This window comes from Triturus cristatus, chromosome 10, assembly GCF_964204655.1.
Source record: "Triturus cristatus chromosome 10, aTriCri1.1, whole genome shotgun sequence".
Classification (NCBI taxonomy): domain Eukaryota; kingdom Metazoa; phylum Chordata; class Amphibia; order Caudata; family Salamandridae; genus Triturus; species Triturus cristatus.
In genome coordinates, this window is record NC_140593.1 from 857327674 (window position 1) to 857345995 (window position 18322).

At 50.1% G+C, this 18322-nt stretch overlaps 6 non-coding genes across 6 annotated transcripts; all 6 read right to left on the reverse strand.

Moving 5' to 3' along the window:
• Positions 1-1609: 1609 nt before the first annotated feature.
• TRNAL-CAA (transfer RNA leucine (anticodon CAA)) lies at positions 1610-1721 on the reverse strand. Its single transcript has 2 exons — positions 1684-1721; positions 1610-1655 (listed from the first exon to the last, which is right to left on the reverse strand). It is a non-coding gene; the product is annotated as a tRNA-Leu (tRNA).
• A 3587-nt stretch (positions 1722-5308) lies between these two features.
• On the reverse strand, positions 5309-5380 carry TRNAP-AGG (transfer RNA proline (anticodon AGG)). The gene has a single exon. It is a non-coding gene; the product is annotated as a tRNA-Pro (tRNA).
• Positions 5381-7286: 1906 nt separating this feature from the next.
• On the reverse strand, positions 7287-7398 carry TRNAL-CAA (transfer RNA leucine (anticodon CAA)). The gene is made up of 2 exons: positions 7361-7398; positions 7287-7332 (listed from the first exon to the last, which is right to left on the reverse strand). It is a non-coding gene; the product is annotated as a tRNA-Leu (tRNA).
• A 748-nt stretch (positions 7399-8146) lies between these two features.
• TRNAP-AGG (transfer RNA proline (anticodon AGG)) lies at positions 8147-8218 on the reverse strand. Its single transcript has one exon. It is a non-coding gene; the product is annotated as a tRNA-Pro (tRNA).
• Positions 8219-10124: 1906 nt separating this feature from the next.
• TRNAL-CAA (transfer RNA leucine (anticodon CAA)) lies at positions 10125-10236 on the reverse strand. The gene is made up of 2 exons: positions 10199-10236; positions 10125-10170 (listed from the first exon to the last, which is right to left on the reverse strand). It is a non-coding gene; the product is annotated as a tRNA-Leu (tRNA).
• Positions 10237-10984: 748 nt separating this feature from the next.
• TRNAP-AGG (transfer RNA proline (anticodon AGG)) lies at positions 10985-11056 on the reverse strand. Its single transcript has one exon. It is a non-coding gene; the product is annotated as a tRNA-Pro (tRNA).
• Between the last annotated feature and the right edge of the window lie 7266 nt (positions 11057-18322).

The following is an 18322-nucleotide window of genomic DNA, read 5'->3' on the forward strand; positions in this document are numbered from 1 at the left end:
ATTGTTACTTCTCTTTTTGAGCTGTCACTGATGCCCCTGGAGCACAGTACGTCACGTGGTGAGGGATAGACAGCTTCCATTATCTCAGCTTTCCTATAAGTTGAGAGAGTAAATGCAAACTGTGTGAAAAACAGAAAGCTGCTGTTTGTGCCCGGTCTCGAACCAGGGACCTTTCGCGTGTAAAGCGAACGTGATAACCACTACACTACAGAAACAGACACGCTTGCAGGAATCTTCTTGGCATGTAGTGGGCTAGAATGCACAGACCAAGGGCCAATGTCCATGTAGCTCAAAGTTGGACCCTCCTTACCCGATCTCTTTCTTTGGAAGAAAGGAACGAGGACCACTTTTATTCCAAAAGGCGATTTTAAAACCATACCTGAAACCACACTAGAAAAACACTTTGCATTTAATTTTCCTACACTGATGGTCCATCCCAGAAAAGCAGTTGCAAAGAAGTCCGGCACTGAAATTCTATACGCCAAAAGTGGGAAATAGCGGCGAGGGAAAGGAACTTTCTCACCATACACGGCGTCTTATAGCATTGAAAAGAAGAAATGGCCCTATATAATAAGCAGCCTAAAAATAATTCCACAGCATGGGCTCGTCCGGGATTTGAACCCGGGACCTCTCGCAGCCGAAGCGAGAATCAGACCCCTAGACCAACGAGCCTGATTCCCCAGTCGGCATTTTAAGCAATTTCTGATGCATCTTTCAGAAACAAAGCAGGGCTATTTGGCTGCTCTCTCTCTATGTGAACCACACAAAGTCATGTTTTCTCTCAAGGTGTTGTTTTTCTCACTCTTGCAAGGAAGGGATCAGTCGATATCCTAGCTGCCAGAGAGCAGAAAAAAGGCGCTGATGAGAACTGCAGGCACTTTCTGGCACTTGTACTCCTCTGCAAGTCCTGGACACTTGCCCCATAGACTTCCACCCCAGATGCAAGGGAGGGCCTGCCAATTCTTGCTCCTAAGACAGAGGCATTTGATTCTTGGATTCAAACACGCTCACTCAGCGCTCGATCAGGCTCGATCAGGCGAGATTTATATGAGTGGCTCGCAGGACTGAAACACTCACCTGGGAGCCCCAGGGTGGCTGAATTCCCAGGATGGCCATTGTTGGGCAAGTCACCTCCTTTCCTCCTGCCTCAATCTAGAATTGGCTGCAAATCACAAGATAGAGTTCAATGTCCGTGTGTACTGCCTACTCCCAGCTACCTCTCTGTCTTCCATATGTAAATTAAAATTTGCAAGGGGGGACCAATGACAATCTGCTCCTCCCACATAACCAGGAAGCCCTGTTGAACATGTCTGCCTGTGTTGTTGCAGGGACAGTGCCTTCTCCGCCCAAAAGGTGGCAGGAGAGCCTCACAACAAAGATGGGATCAACTGCTTAATGAGAAACCAGCACGGCAGTTTGTGTGATGGAGTGCAAATTTAACGGAAGGTGTGCCTGAGGTGTCCCTTCCAGGAATACATGGAATTGTGATTGAGGGCGCAGCCTGATCGTTGGTGGATTTCTCGTCATATGTTACAGGTCCGTGCAAAGATTGTGGTGTGTGGGGAATGCACTGCAAAAAACAGGACGATTTAAGGGTGTAAAATAAACCTGTCAGAAGTGGGATTTGAACCCACGCCTCCATGAGGAGACCAGAAGTCTCAGTTGCACTGAAGATCAAGCTCTCTTGAGTCTGGCGCCTTAGACCACTCGGCCATCCTGACAGCCCTGGGTGTGCACAGATCTGACTCTTCTGACTGCACCTGCCAATGTTTGCACTTACAACGTTCACAGCAATGTCACAAGTGTAAAGACCCCACAATACAACATGGCATGACAAAAAAAAAGCTAGGCACAAGAGCGACCACTGATGGATGGGGATTACTTTTTTTCGTCTTGCAAAAGTAAAGGAAGTTTCCCACGGCTCGCTGGGTTCAAGGACCGCCTCTTCTTAAGCTTGCATTGAGATAATAAGGTTTTAGAGGGTGCACATAAAAGCAGCTCATGCACATTGTTTCTGCCCGGTCTCGAACATGGGACCTTTCGCGTGTTAGGCGAACGTGATGACCACTACACTACAGAAACTCACTTGCTGTGTTTTACTGTTAGAGCAAGGTTCCTCTCAAGGATTCTCTCTACTTCTATTCTGCTGTATCAGCAGCCACTCAGAAAGCGAGGAGCAAGTGTGAAAACTGCAGAGATATCAGCCAACATGCTTGCAATTAGACGTATTAAAAATTGACTTATGCAGGCATCGACAGACAAATATCTGATGCCTAAATGCCAGCAAGTACAGCTTGGGAAAGCATCACCTGGGACACACACAGACTAAGCATGAAGGCAGAGTAAGCATGGTGATCCATGTTTCTTATGAGGTTCAAAATATTTTGTGCAACAATGCGGCGAGTGTAATGAGAAATAGTCAGGCATTGTGAGTTTTGAGTAGGATTCGTATATTTACCTCTGAAAAAAGGGCTCGTCCAGGATTTGAACCCGGGACCTCTCGCACCCTAAGCGAGAATCATACCCCTAGACCAACGAGCCGAGGCACACAAGAGTCGCCTTTCGCACCGGCTCCGGGGGTTATTGGCAGCGAGTTAGTGAATGCTTCACCCAAAGCAAGCAACTGCACATGCTGCTCTCTTCTGCAATATGGTTGCTGTCTTTTCCATGGCTGTCATCGAACAAGAAATGAAAATGCCTCTATCCTTCAGACATTTTGTTTGTTCTAGGTGTATGCTCTCGGTGAGGACAATAAAACCATTTCTGATCTCATGCCTTGCTTTCATGAAGTAGGCCCAACCTTCAGTACACAAGGACGTGCAAACGAATGGCGCAAACTATTGTTACTTCTCTTTTTGAGCTGTCACTGATGCCCCTGGAGCACAGTACGTCACGTGGTGAGGGATAGACAGCTTCCATTATCTCAGCTTTCCTATAAGTTGAGAGAGTAAATGCAAACTGTGTGAAAAACAGAAAGCTGCTGTTTGTGCCCGGTCTCGAACCAGGGACCTTTCGCGTGTAAAGCGAACGTGATAACCACTACACTACAGAAACAGACACGCTTGCAGGAATCTTCTTGGCATGTAGTGGGCTAGAATGCACAGACCAAGGGCCAATGTCCATGTAGCTCAAAGTTGGACCCTCCTTACCCGATCTCTTTCTTTGGAAGAAAGGAACGAGGACCACTTTTATTCCAAAAGGCGATTTTAAAACCATACCTGAAACCACACTAGAAAAACACTTTGCATTTAATTTTCCTACACTGATGGTCCATCCCAGAAAAGCAGTTGCAAAGAAGTCCGGCACTGAAATTCTATACGCCAAAAGTGGGAAATAGCGGCGAGGGAAAGGAACTTTCTCACCATACACGGCGTCTTATAGCATTGAAAAGAAGAAATGGCCCTATATAATAAGCAGCCTAAAAATAATTCCACAGCATGGGCTCGTCCGGGATTTGAACCCGGGACCTCTCGCAGCCGAAGCGAGAATCAGACCCCTAGACCAACGAGCCTGATTCCCCAGTCGGCATTTTAAGCAATTTCTGATGCGTCTTTCAGAAACAAAGCAGGGCTATTTGGCTGCTCTCTCTCTATGTGAACCACACAAAGTCATGTTTTCTCTCAAGGTGTTGTTTTTTTCACTCTTGCAAGGAAGGGATCAGTCGATATCCTAGCTGCCAGAGAGCAAAAAAAAGGCGCTGATGAGAACTGCAGGCACTTTCTGGCACTTGTACTCCTCTGCAAGTCCTGGACACTTGCCCCATAGACTTCCACCCCAGATGCAAGGGAGGGCCTGCCAATTCTTGCTCCTAAGACAGAGGCATTTGATTCTTGGATTCAAACACGCTCACTCAGCGCTCGATCAGGCTCGATCAGGCGAGATTTATATGAGTGGCTCGCAGGACTGAAACACTCACCTGGGAGCCCCAGGGTGGCTGAATTCCCAGGATGGCCATTGTTGGGCAAGTCACCTCCTTTCCTCCTGCCTCAATCTAGAATTGGCTGCAAATCACAAGATAGAGTTCAATGTCCGTGTGTACTGCCTACTCCCAGCTACCTCTCTGTCTTCCATATGTAAATTAAAATTCGCAAGGGGGGACCAATGACAATCTGCTCCTCCCACATAACCAGGAAGCCCTGTTGAACATGTCTGCCTGTGTTGTTGCAGGGACAGTGCCTTCTCCGCCCAAAAGGTGGCAGGAGAGCCTCACAACAAAGATGGGATCAACTGCTTAATGAGAAACCAGCACGGCAGTTTGTGTGATGGAGTGCAAATTTAACGGAAGGTGTGCCTGAGGTGTCCCTTCCAGGAATACATGGAATTGTGATTGAGGGCGCAGCCTGATCGTTGGTGGATTTCTCGTCATATGTTACAGGTCCGTGCAAAGATTGTGGTGTGTGGGGAATGCACTGCAAAAAACAGGACGATTTAAGGGTGTAAAATAAACCTGTCAGAAGTGGGATTTGAACCCACGCCTCCATGAGGAGACCAGAAGTCTCAGTTGCACTGAAGATCAAGCTCTCTTGAGTCTAGCGCCTTAGACCACTCGGCCATCCTGACAGCCCTGGGTGTGCACAGATCTGACTCTTCTGACTGCACCTGCCAATGTTTGCACTTACAACTTTCACAGCAATGTCACAAGTGTAAAGACCCCACAATACAACATGGCATGACAATAAAAAAGCTAGGCACAAGAGCGACCACTGATGGATGCGGATTACTTTTTTTCGTCTTGCAAAAGTAAAGGAAGTTTCCCACGGCTCGCTGGGTTCAAGGACCGCCTCTTCTTAAGCTTGCATTGAGATAATAAGGTTTTAGAGGGTGCACATAAAAGCAGCTCATGCACATTGTTTCTGCCCGGTCTCGAACCTGGGACCTTTCGTGTGTTAGGCGAACGTGATGACCACTACACTACAGAAACTCACTTGCTGTGTTTTACTGTTAGAGCAAGGTTCCTCTCAAGGATTCTCTCTACTTCTATTCTGCTGTATCAGCAGCCACTCAGAAAGCGAGGAGCAAGTGTGAAAACTGCAGAGATATCAGCCAACATGCTTGCAATTAGACGTATTAAAAATTGACTTATGCAGGCATCGACAGACAAATATCTGATGCCTAAATGCCAGCAAGTACAGCTTGGGAAAGCATCACCTGGGACACACACAGACTAAGCATGAAGGCAGAGTAAGCATGGTGATCCATGTTTCTTATGAGGTTCAAAATATTTTGTGCAACAATGCGGCGAGTGTAATGAGAAATAGTCAGGCATTGTGAGTTTTGAGTAGGATTCGTATATTTACCTCTGAAAAAAGGGCTCGTCCGGGATTTGAACCCGGGACCTCTCGCACCCTAAGCGAGAATCATACCCCTAGACCAACGAGCCGAGGCACACAAGAGTCGCCTTTCGCACCGGCTCCGGGGGTTATTGGCAGCGAGTTAGTGAATGCTTCACCCAAAGCAAGCAACTGCACATGCTGCTCTCTTCTGCAATATGGTTGCTGTCTTTTCCATGGCTGTCATCGAACAAGAAATGAAAATGCCTCTATCCTTCAGACATTTTGTTTGTTCTAGGTGTATGCTCTCGGTGAGGACAATAAAACCATTTCTGATCTCATGCCTTGCTTTCATGAAGTAGGCCCAACCTTCAGTACACAAGGACGTGCAAACGAATGGCGCAAACTATTGTTACTTCTCTTTTTGAGCTGTCACTGATGCCCCTGGAGCACAGTACGTCACGTGGTGAGGGATAGACAGCTTCCATTATCTCAGCTTTCCTATAAGTTGAGAGAGTAAATGCAAACTGTGTGAAAAACAGAAAGCTGCTGTTTGTGCCCGGTCTCGAACCAGGGACCTTTCGCGTGTAAAGCGAACATGATAACCACTACACTACAGAAACAGACACGCTTGCAGGAATCTTCTTGGCATGTAGTGGGCTAGAATGCACAGACCAAGGGCCAATGTCCATGTAGCTCAAAGTTGGACCCTCCTTACCCGATCTCTTTCTTTGGAAGAAAGGAACGAGGACCACTTTTATTCCAAAAGGCGATTTTAAAACCATACCTGAAACCACACTAGAAAAACACTTTGCATTTAATTTTCCTACACTGATGGTCCATCCCAGAAAAGCAGTTGCAAAGAAGTCCGGCACTGAAATTCTATACGCCAAAAGTGGGAAATAGCGGCGAGGGAAAGGAACTTTCTCACCATACACGGCGTCTTATAGCATTGAAAAGAAGAAATGGCCCTATATAATAAGCAGCCTAAAAATAATTCCACAGCATGGGCTCGTCCGGGATTTGAACCCGGGACCTCTCGCAGCCGAAGCGAGAATCAGACCCCTAGACCAACGAGCCTGATTCCCCAGTCGGCATTTTAAGCAATTTCTGATGCATCTTTCAGAAACAAAGCAGGGCTATTTGGCTGCTCTCTCTCTATGTGAACCACACAAAGTCATGTTTTCTCTCAAGGTGTTGTTTTTCTCACTCTTGCAAGGAAGGGATCAGTCGATATCCTAGCTGCCAGAGAGCAGAAAAAAGGCGCTGATGAGAACTGCAGGCACTTTCTGGCACTTGTACTCCTCTGCAAGTCCTGGACACTTGCCCCATAGACTTCCACCCCAGATGCAAGGGAGGGCCTGCCAATTCTTGCTCCTAAGACAGAGGCATTTGATTCTTGGATTCAAACACGCTCACTCAGCGCTCGATCAGGCTCGATCAGGCGAGATTTATATGAGTGGCTCGCAGGACTGAAACACTCACCTGGGAGCCCCAGGGTGGCTGAATTCCCAGGATGGCCATTGTTGGGCAAGTCACCTCCTTTCCTCCTGCCTCAATCTAGAATTGGCTGCAAATCACAAGATAGAGTTCAATGTCCGTGTGTACTGCCTACTCCCAGCTACCTCTCTGTCTTCCATATGTAAATTAAAATTCGCAAGGGGGGACCAATGACAATCTGCTCCTCCCACATAACCAGGAAGCCCTGTTGAACATGTCTGCCTGTGTTGTTGCAGGGACAGTGCCTTCTCCGCCCAAAAGGTGGCAGGAGAGCCTCACAACAAAGATGGGATCAACTGCTTAATGAGAAACCAGCACGGCAGTTTGTGTGATGGAGTGCAAATTTAACGGAAGGTGTGCCTGAGGTGTCCCTTCCAGGAATACATGGAATTGTGATTGAGGGCGCAGCCTGATCGTTGGTGGATTTCTCGTCATATGTTACAGGTCCGTGCAAAGATTGTGGTGTGTGGGGAATGCACTGCAAAAAACAGGACGATTAAGGGTGTAAAATAAACCTGTCAGAAGTGGGATTTGAACCCACGCCTCCATGAGGAGACCAGAAGTCTCAGTTGCACTGAAGATCAAGCTCTCTTGAGTCTGGCGCCTTAGACCACTCGGCCATCCTGACAGCCCTGGGTGTGCACAGATCTGACTCTTCTGACTGCACCTGCCAATGTTTGCACTTACAACTTTCACAGCAATGTCACAAGTGTAAAGACCCCACAATACAACATGGCATGACAAAAAAAAAGCTAGGCACAAGAGCGACCACTGATGGATGCGGATTACTTTTTTTCGTCTTGCAAAAGTAAAGGAAGTTTCCCACGGCTCGCTGGGTTCAAGGACCGCCTCTTCTTAAGCTTGCATTGAGATAATAAGGTTTTAGAGGGTGCACATAAAAGCAGCTCATGCACATTGTTTCTGCCCGGTCTCGAACCTGGGACCTTTCGCGTGTTAGGCGAACGTGATGACCACTACACTACAGAAACTCACTTGCTGTGTTTTACTGTTAGAGCAAGGTTCCTCTCAAGGATTCTCTCTACTTCTATTCTGCTGTATCAGCAGCCACTCAGAAAGCGAGGAGCAAGTGTGAAAACTGCAGAGATATCAGCCAACATGCTTGCAATTAGACGTATTAAAAATTGACTTATGCAGGCATCGACAGACAAATATCTGATGCCTAAATGCCAGCAAGTACAGCTTGGGAAAGCATCACCTGGGACACACACAGACTAAGCATGAAGGCAGAGTAAGCATGGTGATCCATGTTTCTTATGAGGTTCAAAATATTTTGTGCAACAATGCGGCGAGTGTAATGAGAAATAGTCAGGCATTGTGAGTTTTGAGTAGGATTCGTATGTTTACCTCTGAAAAAAGGGCTCGTCCGGGATTTGAACCCGGGACCTCTCGCACCCTAAGCGAGAATCATACCCCTAGACCAACGAGCCGAGGCACACAAGAGTCGCCTTTCGCACCGGCTCCGGGGGTTATTGGCAGCGAGTTAGTGAATGCTTCACCCAAAGCAAGCAACTGCACATGCTGCTCTCTTCTGCAATATGGTTGCTGTCTTTTCCATGGCTGTCATCGAACAAGAAATGAAAATGCCTCTATCCTTCAGACATTTTGTGTGTTCTAGGTGTATGCTCTCGGTGAGGACAATAAAACCATTTCTGATCTCATGCCTTGCTTTCATGAAGTAGGCCCAACCTTCAGTACACAAGGACGTGCAAACGAATGGCGCAAACTATTGTTACTTCTCTTTTTGAGCTGTCACTGATGCCCCTGGAGCACAGTACGTCACGTGGTGAGGGATAGACAGCTTCCATTATCTCAGCTTTCCTATAAGTTGAGAGAGTAAATGCAAACTGTGTGAAAAACAGAAAGCTGCTGTTTGTGCCCGGTCTCGAACCAGGGACCTTTCGCGTGTAAAGCGAACGTGATAACCACTACACTACAGAAACAGACACGCTTGCAGGAATCTTCTTGGCATGTAGTGGGCTAGAATGCACAGACCAAGGGCCAATGTCCATGTAGCTCAAAGTTGGACCCTCCTTACCCGATCTCTTTCTTTGGAAGAAAGGAACGAGGACCACTTTTATTCCAAAAGGCGATTTTAAAACCATACCTGAAACCACACTAGAAAAACACTTTGCATTTAATTTTCCTACACTGATGGTCCATCCCAGAAAAGCAGTTGCAAAGAAGTCCGGCACTGAAATTCTATACGCCAAAAGTGGGAAATAGCGGCGAGGGAAAGGAACTTTCTCACCATACACGGCGTCTTATAGCATTGAAAAGAAGAAATGGCCCTATATAATAAGCAGCCTAAAAATAATTCCACAGCATGGGCTCGTCCGGGATTTGAACCCGGGACCTCTCGCAGCCGAAGCGAGAATCAGACCCCTAGACCAACGAGCCTGATTCCCCAGTCGGCATTTTAAGCAATTTCTGATGCGTCTTTCAGAAACAAAGCAGGGCTATTTGGCTGCTCTCTCTCTATGTGAACCACACAAAGTCATGTTTTCTCTCAAGGTGTTGTTTTTTTCACTCTTGCAAGGAAGGGATCAGTCGATATCCTAGCTGCCAGAGAGCAGAAAAAAGGCGCTGATGAGAACTGCAGGCACTTTCTGGCACTTGTACTCCTCTGCAAGTCCTGGACACTTGCCCCATAGACTTCCACCCCAGATGCAAGGGAGGGCCTGCCAATTCTTGCTCCTAAGACAGAGGCATTTGATTCTTGGATTCAAACACGCTCACTCAGCGCTCGATCAGGCTCGATCAGGCGAGATTTATATGAGTGGCTCGCAGGACTGAAACACTCACCTGGGAGCCCCAGGGTGGCTGAATTCCCAGGATGGCCATTGTTGGGCAAGTCACCTCCTTTCCTCCTGCCTCAATCTAGAATTGGCTGCAAATCACAAGATAGAGTTCAATGTCCGTGTGTACTGCCTACCCCAGCTACCTCTCTGTCTTCCATATGTAAATTAAAATTCGCAAGGGGGGACCAATGACAATCTGCTCCTCCCACATAACCAGGAAGCCCTGTTGAACATGTCTGCCTGTGTTGTTGCAGGGACAGTGCCTTCTCCGCCCAAAAGGTGGCAGGAGAGCCTCACAACAAAGATGGGATCAACTGCTTAATGAGAAACCAGCACGGCAGTTTGTGTGATGGAGTGCAAATTTAACGGAAGGTGTGCCTGAGGTGTCCCTTCCAGGAATACATGGAATTGTGATTGAGGGCGCAGCCTGATCGTTGGTGGATTTCTCGTCATATGTTACAGGTCCGTGCAAAGATTGTGGTGTGTGGGGAATGCACTGCAAAAAACAGGACGATTTAAGGGTGTAAAAAAAACCTGTCAGAAGTGGGATTTGAACCCACGCCTCCATGAGGAGACCAGAAGTCTCAGTTGCACTGAAGATCAAGCTCTCTTGAGTCTGGCGCCTTAGACCACTCGGCCATCCTGACAGCCCTGGGTGTGCACAGATCTGACTCTTCTGACTGCACCTGCCAATGTTTGCACTTACAACGTTCACAGCAATGTCACAAGTGTAAAGACCCCACAATACAACATGGCATGACAAAAAAAAAGCTAGGCACAAGAGCGACCACTGATGGATTCGGATTACTTTGTTTCGTCTTGCAAAAGTAAAGGAAGTTTCCCACGGCTCGCTGGGTTCAAGGACCGCCTCTTCTTAAGCTTGCATTGAGATAATAAGGTTTTAGAGGGTGCACATAAAAGCAGCTCTTGCACATTGTTTCTGCCCGGTCTCGAACCTGGGACCTTTCGCGTGTTAGGCGAACGTGATGACCACTACACTACAGAAACTCACTTGCTGTGTTTTACTGTTAGAGCAAGGTTCCTCTCAAGGATTCTCTCTACTTCTATTCTGCTGTATCAGCAGCCACTCAGAAAGCGAGGAGCAAGTGTGAAAACTGCAGAGATATCAGCCAACATGCTTGCAATTAGACGTATTAAAAATTGACTTATGCAGGCATCGACAGACAAATATCTGATGCCTAAATGCCAGCAAGTACAGCTTGGGAAAGCATCACCTGGGACACACACAGACTAAGCATGAAGGCAGAAAAAGCATGGTGATCCATGTTTCTTATGAGGTTCAAAATATTTTGTGCAACAATTCGGCGAGTGTAATGAGAAATAGTCAGGCATTGTGAGTTTTGAGTAGGATTCGTATGTTTACCTCTGAAAAAAGGGCTCGTCCGGGATTTGAACCCGGGACCTCTCGCACCCTAAGCGAGAATCATACCCCTAGACCAACGAGCCGAGGCACACAAGAGTCGCCTTTCGCACCGGCTCCGGGGGTTATTGGCAGCGAGTTAGTGAATGCTTCACCCAAAGCAAGCAACTGCACATGCTGCTCTCTTCTGCAATATGGTTGCTGTCTTTTCCATGGCCGTCATCGAACAAGAAATGAAAATGCCTCTATCCTTCAGACATTTTGTTTGTTCTAGGTGTATGATCTCGGTGAGGACAATAAAACCATTTCTGCTCTCATGCCTTGCTTTCATGAAGTAGGTCCAACCTTCAGTATACAAGGACGTGCAAACTAATGGCGCAAACTATCGTCACTTCTCTTTTTGAGCTGTCACTGATGCCCCTTTTAGGCATATGAGAAAATACAATGCATACATTGGGCACTCCTGTACCTCATTCTCAAGATATCCCCCCTCCCTCCAGTCCACTCAAATGAATATGAGCATGCAGGAGCACCGGAATGTCCCTGTGGTTTGACCAAGGGGGCGGTCTCTGTCGAGGCACGGTACAGGGCTGGCCCCTTCAGGCATTTCAAAAGTGTAACTATCCCAAAACTCCCTCTCCCCCACCCTCCCATAACCGGTGTGCTTGTAATACGCCCCTTTAGGGTCCTTGTCAAAGAGTTGTCTTTGGAATGCAGATCAGGTAGCCTCAGTCGTTACCTGTGCCTCCGTAAGCGGGAGAAGTCCAAAGTATTTTGGGCAGGTCACCTCATTTAATTCCATTGCCAGCAGGGACACTAGAGGACACCAGGTAGCCCTGAATGATTCTGCAGAGTTTGTGAGAGAGGCCTGAATTTGTTCCATGCCTAAGATATACGATAATTCGTGTAACCACCCCGTGTGTGTTGGTCGGGTCTGTGTGCCCCATAGGGAGAGGATGTATTGGACAGCCGCTCCTAGCGCTAGACCCATCTGTTTCCCCCCAAATGGATTTCAACGGGTATGTGAATGGGTTAGGGAGCCCCAAAATTGTGAATGCAGGGAAGCACGGGATTTCGATCTCGAACTGTCTGTCGATGTCATCTAGGATGGCAGCCCAGTATCCCGTCAGTTCCTTGCAGTCCCAAAGTAAGTGGGTCAGGGTGCCCTCTACGTCACAGCCTCGCCAACACATCGGGCTACGGTCTGGGTTCCCTTTGTTTTGTCTGGCTGGTGTCAGGTACCAGTATGTGGCCACCTTGACCCCAGATTCCATACTGGCCATGTTACGGGCTGTATGATTGACCCCGTAGTAGTTATCGCGCCACTCTTTCTCGGTGAGGTCCCTCCCCAGTTCTTGCCCCCACCGTTTTTGGCCCGTGGAGGGCGATGAAGGAGCTGGCGGTCGCAGCATAGTGTATAGTTCAGAGATCATTTTCTTGTATGAGTGTTTCGTTATTAGCCATTTCTAATATTTTGTGAGCTTCCTGCTCACCAGAGGCCTCACAGCAGGCTGGAGGAGCCAATGAAGGAGTTGAAAGTAGTGAAATCGATTCGATTCCGATAAGGCGTAGTATTGTTTCACTTCCGAGAATGGGAGAAACCCCTCCAGATCGAAGAGATGTCCCGCCGATTTGCATTCGGATACACGCCATTGCGAAAACGCTCACTCCTCCATCCCTGGTGTAAACCCAGGGTTGTCAAATAAGGGCGTTAATGGTCAGGGGAAAGACGTGCGTCCCCGTTTGGCAGCCACCCCATCCCAGACTCGTAGCACAGTGCTCGTAATAGGCGAGACCTTGAGGTTCGGTGGTCTGTCCGGTGCCTTCAAGAAGGGCACCTTCCACAAGGAGAGCTTCGCCAGTGCTCGGTCTTGGAACAGCCACCATTTTTCAGACTCCGGCCGGCTCCTCTCTACTAAACATCTAAGTTGTGCCGCTCTGAAATAATCCAGGATATTTGGAATACCCAGCCCTCCCTCGTCCGGAGGTCTGTGGGAGAGATCCCTACGCATGCGAGGTCGCGCCCCCGCCCAGATGAATAGTTGCAATGCTCGTTGTATTTTGTGGAGTGTACCCGGTGGGGGTCAGGCCGGTAGGGTCTGGAACACGTATGGTACTTTGGGTAAGATGGACATATTTTTGTCAGCAATATGGCCAAGCAGTGAAAGTGGATGTTTTTGGCATTGCCGGAGGTCCCTCGTGATTTGGGAAAGGAGTTTGGAGTAATTACGTGTGACTGTTTGTGCAATAGAAGGAGCTATGTCCAGTCCCAGATAGGGAACCATATCCCGAATCTGGAGTCCTCCAAAGGACCTTTGTCCCTTCGCGTGTACCTCCTCTCATCGGCCTAGGTGCAGGACCATGGACTTTCCAACGTTTATCCGAAAACCGGAGACCCGACCAAAGGAGGCCAGTTCACTGAGAAATGCCGGCACGGACTGCTCAGGTTTCTCCAAGGTCGCAGAGATGTCATCTGCGTATAGGCTTACGGAATGTCTCTCCCCTCCGAATGGGATGCCTAAGATGTCAGGATTGTCTCTGGGCTAGAGGCTCCACATAAAGGGTGAAGAGAAGGGGTGAAAGCGGGCACCCCTTTCTCGCGCCCCGCTGGATCTCAAAAGGCCGCGAGGTTATACCATTGACTCTGATTGTTGCTTTGGGTCTATCATAGCAACTCGCCACCCAGGCCCTAAACCGGCCACTGATGCCACAATGAGCTAGCGTCTTGTCCAGGAAGCCCCCGTCCACTCTGTCAAAGGTCTTTTCGGCATCGACCGACAACAGGAGAGCATCCATCTTTGTGCGATTGGCTTTGTCAATAAGGTTCAGTATGCGCTTGGTATTATCGCTGCTCTGACGGTTGTGCATGAAGCCAGATTTGTCCGGTTCGATGATGCCGGGCATACATGGGCCCAACATGGCCGCTAAGACCCCCGTAAACAGCTCCAAATCTAGATTAAGGAGGGAAATCGGGTGGTATGAGCCACATTGGGTCGTATCCTTCCCGGGTTTAGGAATGACCACTATGTCGGTGGCCAGCATCAGGATCGGGGCGAGAAGTGGGCAGAACGACTTATAAAACCCTGCCAAAAAGCCATCAGGTCCCAGTGATTTTAGAAGCTTTAGGCGAGAGATCGCCCCTATCACCTCTTCAATCCGTATAGGCGCATCTAGAGCTTCCCCCCCAAAGCGTTCAGTGCCGTCGTGTCAGCCTTGTAGGTAGGCGTCCCCTTCTGAGCTTAGGTGTGGGTCTTTTCCATACAATGCGGAGTAGAAGTCCCGAAGGGCTCCTGCTATCCCGCCATCACTTTCGACCGTCTCCCCCTTAGCGTTCTGGAGAGCTGAAATCTTTGAGCGTTGGGTGCGGGCCTTGAGTTTACTTGCTCAGAGATGCCCTGTTTTGTCTTCCCCGATATAGTAGGAGTGTTTGAGCCGGAGGGCCGCATATTCGGCTCTGTACAAGTCAAGTCCCGCAGTTGAGCCCTTGCCGCTTTCAGTTGGCGCCACATCCTGGGCGCGCCTGTCCGACTGTGTACTCTTTCTAATTCCAACACTTGTGCTATAAGAAGTTCCCTTTTTTCTCTGCACTTCCTGGATTCAGCAGCAGAAATGGCTATCAGCTCGCCTCGCACTACAGCCTTGAGGGCCCCCAACAGTGTAGCAAGAGGAGTGTTAGAGGAGTCATTAGTTGCCAAATCGTCAGTAATGCATTTGTGGATTTGCTGAGGCACTCCCGCTCTACATAGCAGGTTCTCCCTAAGTCGCCACGTCCCGTTCTGTCTGTGAGTTGGGGGCATGTTGAGGGTCACTGTCACAGCGTCGTGCTCTGATAGCGCTACTGGTGCAATGTTCACTGTGTCTACAAGCACATTCAGTTCCAAGGAGCCTATGAGGTGGTCTAGCCGTGCGTAGGTATTGTGTGCATTTGAATAGAAGGAAAATTGTGAGGACTAAGGGTGAGCTACCCGCCACATGTCTACCAGCCCCCTTCCTCTCAACCACTCCTTCCCTGTTTTGGACAGTGCTCCCGTTTGGCCGTAGCGTTGGCCCGACATGTCTTTCTCCGCATCCATAACCCGGTTGAGGTCCCCCCAACCACCAGTCTTCTATCTTGTGAACTTAGGGCTTCTGATAGGGATGTCGTGAGAAATTTCTCTTGTCCTGAGTTGGGGGCGTAGAGGGAACCCAACACCAAGGGAGAACCCAAAGTTTGTAGGCCAGTAAACGTCCCTTTACTTCGGTCACCTTGCCGCCCACTGCACCCTGGAATTTCCTGGCAATCAGTATGGCCACCCCGCTTTCTTATTAGCTGTGGAGGAATAGAACTGTTGGGGGACAGCCCGGGACTTCATTCGGTGCCAATCTTTGGGGAGGAGATGAGTCTCCTGCAATACACACCTCCGCCCCCAGGTAGGATAGGATGGCTCTTCTTTTTAAGGGGTTATTTAGCCCTTTCACATTAAGGGTGACTATCTGAAGGGTAGAGCGCGACACGGTGCAGTCATGCATCTAATCTGCTGTGTCTGCATGGGCTTAGTCCCTAGTAACGTGTGTATATCCTCCGTCACCCTTACAGTTTGTGTCTGTTCCGGACCCTTGCTTAGTCCCAACCCCAGTTAGCACACCGGTTCCCCCTACCCCCCCCCCCCCCCAACCCCAACTGAAAAAACCAAAACCCCAAAAAGAGTACAGTGCTCGAAACTCGTGAGCGCGGACGTTTGGAAAACAAGTTAGTCGGGAGCAAGCTTCCCAGGCTCCCCGCCCCCAGCAACCCCCCGGGTCGGGATAGATACAAAGCATGGACACCCCCGATGAAAGTCACGGGCAATCGGTGGCTGCTGTGTCCTTCAGGACGGATTTCAGGGCGGCTTGTCTCTCCTGCGCTATTGTGTCAAGGTCCGGTCTCGGCCTCAGAGTGGGCGATCTCCTTCGTTCCACCTTCTGCCATTTCGCTCCTGGGGGTTTTCGCTCTGGAGTGTTCACCTCGTCGTCTGGGTCTCGGCTTTCCAGGCCGAGGATCCTGCATGTTTCTTGGAGGGAGCGGAGCTGACATAGCTTGCTATTCCACTTGAAGATCAGCCGGAAGGGGTGGCCCCACGAGTAGGGCACTCCTTGCGCTCTCAGGTGTGCAGTTCTCTGAATTCCCTCCTTTTTTGCAAAGTTATGACGGCCAGGTCTTGGAAGAGGGCGATAGACTGGCCCTGATATATGACCGGTTGTTTGGCCCTGGCCTCTCGCAGGATGCGTTCCTTGAGGGTGTAGTCGGGTAGAAAGGCTAAGATGTCCGGCGGGGGGGGCAGGGGATCGCCGCTTCAAGCCCACCCGGTGAGCTTGATCGATGCAGATGTCAAAGTCTTGCGGGACTCGCTGGATATCCCGAAAAAGCTCTTGCAGGTATTTAGTAATGTCCGGCCCCTCTGTGTCTCAAGGCACCCCCCTCACACGAATGTTGTTTCGCCTCGAGCGGTTTTCGAGGTCTTTGGTGTGCGCTTGCAGGTCGAGTTGTTGCTCCCGCAGGCGGAGCACCTCTTGTTGGAGCTGCTCCACTTCCTTGTCTCTGGCCTGGTCGCGGTCTTCTAGGGCCCCTACTCTTTCCCCGATCTTGTCCAGATAGCGGCGTATCTCTTTTATTTCCCCAGCCACCTCACTTTTAAGTGCTTGGAAGTCGTCTCTCAGGGTATTGAAGAGTGACTCCAAAAAGGAGCGAGTGATCGGGATATCCTTGTCCTCCGGGTCTGCCTGCGAGGTCGATGCTGGGGGCGATCGGCCCCCTTTCTCCATTGATAGGGGGCCTTTGGAGAGCATGTCTTTCAGAGTCCGCTCCTTTCTTCCCTTCGCTGAGGGCATGGCGTTGGTCTGGGTGGGCCGTGACGGGGAACCAAGGCCCTCCCCTGTGGACGCCATTGTGTGTGCCTTAAGTGGTCTAGTGCCTCTCAGAGTATGCCCATCTACTAGCTTCTGCCATCCCACAAGGAAGTCTGACCGGGCAACAATATCCCCGTGGGGCACCCCTTGGACCCCTGCCAGGCGATGTCTCTGGCCGCTTCCCAAAGGGTCCCATGCTGTGTACTCTGCTATTCTTCTGAAGAGTTCCTCTACTCGCCGCTGGGCTCATGATTGGGGCTGAGCCCCCCCCAGTATTCATTCCCTTCTATGGATGCCAGTCGGGCCAGGCTCTGGGCGGGTCAGGATAAAGAGTGAGTGGGGCCCAACACCGGAGAATAAAGGCCACTACCCGTCACTGCCATGGCCTATCTGTCCCTTGGCCTCTAGCTTGCCTCTCCTTTAGGCGGGAGGCAGCTGAGGGGTTCTGTGGTGCTGGTTGAGGTGGCCATCATATATCTCAGCTCAGGGGCCAGAAAAGTCAATGAGGGGCTCCGGGCACTGATCCCCTCTTTCAGTGGCATGACTGGGGGTGCACAGGGCCGTGTCGGGACGTCGTCCCCTGTCCCGCTCTCTTCGCCCGGCAGTGCTGCCAAGGTCCGCCTCGCAGGCCACCCACGGGGGTATCACTGTGGGCTGGGCTGCAGTCTCTTGAAGTTTCTCAGGCCCGGGGGTCGCAGATGCCTTAGCCTACCACCGCGGCTCCGCTCGCTGTACGGGGCCCCAGCCAGGGCAGGCACCGCTGCGTTGAACCCACCTTGTGTCTGCTGTCAGCTGGGCTGGAGTGGGTGACAGGAGCAGGAATTCTGCAGCTCGTCTTCCGGCCGTTGCTTCTCTTCGTGGTGAGCCCTCACCAGGTGATCCTCCTGGCTGACCTCGCGCCGCGGCTCTATAGACCCCGTCACTCCCAAAGCCTCACTGATCTCAGAGACCCCGGTCACGAGGTCCCTCTCTCTGCCCTCAGCTGCCAACCAACAGATCTGCTCTCCTGAGTATGCCCGGTTGCCTCCGCTGCACAGTAGAGCTAGCCTGTGCGGGGCAGGGCTGTCTCTGAGCCGGGCGCAGCTAGGTGGAGCGGCACGCCTCAGCCGCCGCCATTTCGTCTTACGGGTGCACGGCCCGTCCAAACCGTCTATCTCCTGCAATCTTGCCCTCTGGAGTGCAGGACGTGTCTCTGGGGCTGCTCCGTGATGGGCGGGCCCTGTACCACTGAGAAAGGTGGCGTTTACGGGGTAAAAGCGCTACTTGGCCCGGGTTAACTGGCCAGGAGCGGAGAGCGGCCGGGAATTGCGACTCACCGGGCTGCCATCTTGGCCACGCCCCCTGCATGATATTTTAGAGTCTGCCCACGTGGTGAGTCATATGGTATTTTTTTTTTATCATTTTTTGTATTTTTTGGCATTTTCTATAATGGTTCGCCAGTTTTAGTTGCTCCTAGCACAGAAGTCAGTTCACACTGCAGGGAGATT